Source organism: Eubalaena glacialis, chromosome 5 (assembly GCF_028564815.1).
Source record: "Eubalaena glacialis isolate mEubGla1 chromosome 5, mEubGla1.1.hap2.+ XY, whole genome shotgun sequence".
NCBI lineage: Eukaryota > Metazoa > Chordata > Mammalia > Artiodactyla > Balaenidae > Eubalaena > Eubalaena glacialis.
Genome location: NC_083720.1, coordinates 12,787,262 through 12,793,100, shown reverse-complemented (window position 1 = coordinate 12,793,100; position 5,839 = coordinate 12,787,262). Strand labels below are relative to the sequence as shown.

Here is a 5,839-nt window from a genome sequence, read left to right as displayed (position 1 = left end):
TGGTGCTTGTCTAAATCCTCTCAATTCCCTTCAGGAAATTTGCCACAATACTTCTCTTTAGCAAGCATCATTTTCTTCTTGCATATAACTTATTTTTGTTTTTGCCCCCCTTATTACTTTACTTTAAAGGCTCTGTACCCTCTAACTGATGCTGGTTGGTCAATAACTAGCTGTTGAAAATATGAGTGTTTAGCGTGTCATTTACCTGTCTTACAGTTTATAGCACGTGGAACAATAAACCTTTCCGTTTTCTCATCTATGCATTTCATTTCTGATGACTTTACTATTATAGATCGAGGCTTCAGAAAGCTGTAAAAGAAGACTCGCATGTGTAAGTTCTTCTGGCTTGCCAAATGATGTAGCTGGATAACATCTCTTTTGTCCTTAAGCCTATCCAATTATTGTTCTATACTACTTAGACCAGACAGTTTTGTTTGACAGAGGTTAAGTGAGGACTGGAGAAGGCAGCCTATTCAATGCAAAGGCAATATTGTACTTTGTAATTAGTAACTACGTATCTCTCACCAGTTGTCAGGGATGGCTGATCTTGGGTTTTTGCAGGAGACTGAAATATTATTGAACTTGTGAGTGAAAGGATTAATTTACACACTGTGGCCCTGCTGATGCATAGTATGGCTCAGACTCTGACGAACATTGTCAGGTAGTTGGTACCTGGTTGGCATAGACCAGGGACTACCTGGCAACATAGATTTCCAGTTTTTCCTTATTTGAATAACTGAAGGTAGCTGAATTTAAAAGGAAGATGACTCTATTGCCCCGTAATTCAAAGATTGCCTTATTATGACCATCTAAGTGTTTATATCTATATTATTTTCTTCCTTCTCATGCACAAGTCCTACAACCTTAGATGTATATATTCATAATAACATAGAAAGGGAAATATATTTTTATATATTCTCCCTGTCTGACTGTGAAAGGCCAGTTTTAAAACTTAAAAACCCATTAATCAAGAACTAGCTACTGAAATTTTGGCATAGCTGAATGCAATAAGCTTGTAAGTGCCCACATTTTCCACAAGTGATCTTCCCTGCCTGTACATTAATCCTTCTTACATTCACTTTACACAGAAGGTGTGCTTCAGTGAATCTGGATACTAATTAATTTCAAAGCTGTAATGCACAGCAAAGGGATATATCGTTAAAATAACTGGATTAGTTAGATTAAGTGACAATTCAATAGAAAAGGAACTTCTAAATTCCATTTAAATATAAGATTAAAAGATGCAAATTCATCTACAGAGAAAAGCCTTACTGACTTCAGATACACACAGAGTGACAGGTAAGAAAAGATATCTCAGTGTTGTTTTGGTTAATATGTTTGTTTGTGTAGTTCTAAGCATTGGCTGCTATATAGCTTGGGCATTTGGATCCTCTCAGGTCCTTTAATGAAATTTATTCTCTTAAAATATCGATAGACTCACCAAAAAGGATTGTTTTATTCATTTTAAAATACTTCTGATGCAAATATTATGGGAAAGTAGGACTTTGGTGGGGAGTAGAGAGAAATGTAAGCACTGTTTTATTATTGTCTCTGATTTTCAATAAGTTAACAAATATTTCTTTGTCTCACTCTGTGACCACCTCCTTTTGCTTTTTTTTAACTTACTGTCTCTAGTATGTCATCTCCCACAATTCAAGTCTCTTAGTAAAACCATTGTTCCATTTTTAAACTATTTTTCACTGTCTCTCACCTTTCTTGTATCCTTTCCTTTTAACTCAGCTTTACTCTAATGGTCAACCGTGATAGTTACTCCTTTGTGTATATCATCAACTCCCCTGTCCCTCTTTTACTTGGTTTTACTCTCCTGGCTAAACCACAGCCCTGGTTAAATCCAGTTCTTTACTTTCTCTGTACTTTCCCCTGCGCAACAGATATATACACATATGTCTCAATTTAAATGAATAGTAGTTTACCTCAGGAGGCCCTTAGAGATTTGCAGTAATCATTCTGTATTTCCCAAGTCACTTCCCATTCCAACTCTCCTCAATAAGTATTTCATGTCTTCTTTCTCCTCAGTTCTTCCAATACTTTCTCCATTATCTTTAACCTCAGATTTTACCTTGTAATTCACTGAGAAAATGGAAGCCGTCAGAAGAGAACTTCCACCAAGGTAGCTGCACACCTGCCATACCTATGCCCATATTCCCTACCTTTCTTTTGATACTACAGATGAGGCCTCTGTGCTCCTAGCTAACACCAAGTACTACTCTTGTGCACTAGATATCGGCTTTCTTGTCTACTGAATTACAATTATCTCTTCGCTCATCGTATCCTCAGATTTCTTTCTCTATTGGATGACTACCATTAGCACACAAATATGCTGCTATTTCTTCTACTTGAAAAGAACCCTTGCTTGATTAGCAACCTCTGTATTGCTAAGAGCAATGGCCAATTCGCACCCTTCATCTTATTTTATCCATCAGTAGCATTTGCTCTAGTTGATCACTCTCTCCTCCTTGAAACATTTACTTCCCTTTCTCTTAATTCTTCTTCTGTCTTGATGGCTGTTAGTTTTCAGTCTTCTTTGCTAGGTCTTGAGTACTCTGTCCATGGACTTTTCTCCTCTAAACTTGTTCCCTTGGTGATCTAATTCTTTCCTAAGGTTTTAAATCCCGTCTCTGCACCCATGAATCCAAAATATATATCTCTGTCTCTGCTGCTCCTGAAAGGTAACTATACAGTATTTCTTGCTGGTGATTAGGAATTCATAGTGTTAAGACAGATATAACAGGGCTTTCTGGCTGGCAAATACATGGAGAACTGGGGAGAATGGTGCACCTGGAGAGGTGATGGAAGCTCTGTACCCTTTCCCCAGACCTTGCCATATGCATCTCTTTTATCTGGGTGTTCCTGAGTTATAAAAGTTAAATCTCAGAGTCATATCCTAGAAGATGTATCATAGCCTTGAGAGACCAGGATGCTGATCGTTTAGACCATTCTGCAGGTGCTATCAGAGGATGGGCAGCAAGAGTTGCTCACACTGTCATAGGTAAAATGCACGGGTAGGAGCCAGGGTCTTTTACTGAAAGTATGATGAGAAATGTTAACATCCTTACAAGTACTGCAGTTCTTGAGTTTGTAACACAAGTGAGTATTGCCTTGGACGTCTTAAGTAAAAACTCTTTGGATATGTTTGATGATAATCAATTTTTGGACTTATCGAAGAATATCTTTGATACAATTCATGATATAAGATGTTCAGTCATGATTATTTGAACCCCAGAGGAACTGGAGGATGTTTCTGACCTGGAAGGGGATCACGAGGTCTACAGTTACACCAGCATTCAGCATTCACACCGAAGGGAAAACTGACTGAGCTAAGATGACTCAAACACCTGAGGCAGAAAAGGAAAACAGTGCTGAGCAAGTTGCTGATTTCAAGAAATTGAAGAGTAAGCTGTATGCTGAGATTGAGATATGGACGATACAAGCAATGATATTGTTCTGACCAAGAAATCGTGGATGATCATAATGGAGATGACAGACTTCGCAAGGGGCAAAGGACTACCAAAGCATACAACTGATGTGATCTATGCAGCTAAAATGATATCAGAATCAGTGTCAAGGATGGATGTCCTCTCTTGGCAGGTTGCCAACCAGTTTCCAGCTCCATCATGCAACCAGGACTTGTTGGATTACTGGAACAGATGAAGTTCTACTATCACCAAATGAAAATCTGCAGTCAAGTTAAAGCTGAGATCTACGACCTGGGAGGGAGAGCTGATCATGGCAGCTTTGGACAGTGTCACCTCCCTGATCCAAGCAGCCAAAAATTTAATGAACGCTGTAGTTCAAACCATGAAAATGTCTACATTGCCTCAACCAACATTATCCGAATTCAGAGTCCTGCTGGGCCCTGGCACCCAGTTGTGATGTAGAGAATGAAGGCCCTGCAAAAATAAATAAATAAAATAAAAATCCTTGATTAAAAGAGAGAAGCCAGAGTAAATGTGTGCAGCTGTTGGATGAGGCTCAGCAAAGAAAAATGTCTACCCAGTGCAAGGAATGAGTGAATGTAGAGGAAGACGTATCTACTGAAACAACTCTTCCACTCTAGTCCCTTTATTACAAAGCCCTGGCTAAACTTACTACTTTATTTTTGCATTTGATTAGTTCTGCAGGTTCACCGACTTTTAGAGTTTAACCCTCAAATAACATGAACCATTGCAAGCTGAACCAAAATGAACAATGTATATTTGGGATCATGTCATTGTCATCTCTGTATGGTCAGCACCTAATAAGTAATCAATATATGCTTGTGGAATGAATGAAACCTTTCAGATGTTGTTCAGCCTTTCCCATCATGGAGAATTTTTTACATTCATTATAGAATGGACATGGGAGACTCAAGTGAGTCATCTGTAATAGCTTAAGTACACTGGCCCTTCTCATTTTGGATTAAAACATTTGACAGGAGCTCTTGAGTTGGTTTTCAGTGGAAACAAAGACTTCATTAAATGGTTTCCCATTTAATCTCCAGGCTTTCTTTACCTGACCTAACCTGGCAGACATGTGTGCTTCCTGCTGTAGGAAAAAGAAAAAGAATCAGTCTCTCGATATCTGTACCTATTGTCAACTGATTGGGTTAACAACCATCAGAAACTAACCAAGCTTGAGCAGTCAAGCAACTTCCTGGATTTTGAAAGTCAGCCTTGATTACAGACAAAGCAATTTATTAACATTATAAAGGTTACAATGAGCTTTGATGCAACAGATATGCCTTTAAAGTTCCACTGTGTTCAGCAGTTCTGCATGTTGAGTATTGGGTTTAAATGGGTTCACCAGAATATATATGTGGAGGAAGAGTTATCACCCACTGGGGAAATGGGGCATCTAACTATATACCCCTGAGTGAGTTATGATCACAGAAGTGTAAGGAGTTCCGCATGACTCTAAAAATCCATTTGTGTCAGGTTGCAGTTGTGATTAAAAGGGAAAGACCACTTTGAAAAATCTTTTGGCATTGAATAAAATATAACAGTGAATTATACCATTGAACTATGAAGTAGAGTTCATGGCAATGAGCTGGAGTGATTTTAATAACATTCTTTCAAATGAAAGTCACTGAATTAAAAAAAACAGATACAATATGATTACTTTTTATTCCCTTTCTCCCACATATGTTTATGTAGTTCAGAGTCATTGTTGTTAATGCCCTGTGGTTTTTTTCCCTTTCAACTCTAGGGACACTGATGTTTCTTTTTTTATTTTTCTGGGATATCTGGCTCAGGGAAGGGAAGAGAGAGTAGTGGGAAAGAACAGAGGAGCAAAAGAGAGAAATTAAAGGAGCCTCTTGGTCAATTTTAGGAACTGAATAATTGCGCTGGTAAAAAGAGGAGAGATGTTTGACATTTGTTTTGACCAATGATTTCGTATAGTCACAGTTAATAGGGAGAAAACATCCACAGACATTTCTGAAACGATACAAAGTTATGAAATTTCAACATTACTAAGCATATTCGTGCACACAGGTTAGTCAAACAACGATGGGACAGAGATCATTTGATTACAATAATATGCTCATATCTTTAATTTATTTACATATTACAAAGTAATAAAAGTCTATGGTGTTTTATTTTCTTACAGAGAAAAGATACTAGTTCATGTTCTCACGTTTTCCAAGCTGCTTTAGGGGCCTTTGGACAGTTCTATCACAATTCTCATAGTTTCAATTCCTCTTTGAGGGGGAGGGAATTTACTTTAAGATTTAGTGAGCGGACCCATCCTCTAGGCTACTCTGTTTCCCTGTTTTGCTCTGCTTATGATAATGAGTTGAACTACTCTGGCCTTTTTTCCTAGTGTGCTGTCATAGACAGCC

The 5,839-nt window shown here is 38.1% G+C and overlaps 1 pseudogene; it reads left to right on the top strand.

Moving 5' to 3' along the window:
- The first annotated feature begins 1,241 nt into the window (after positions 1-1,241).
- LOC133091737 (catenin alpha-3-like) lies at positions 1,242-4,059 on the top strand (annotated as a pseudogene).
- The last annotated feature ends 1,780 nt before the right edge of the window (positions 4,060-5,839 follow it).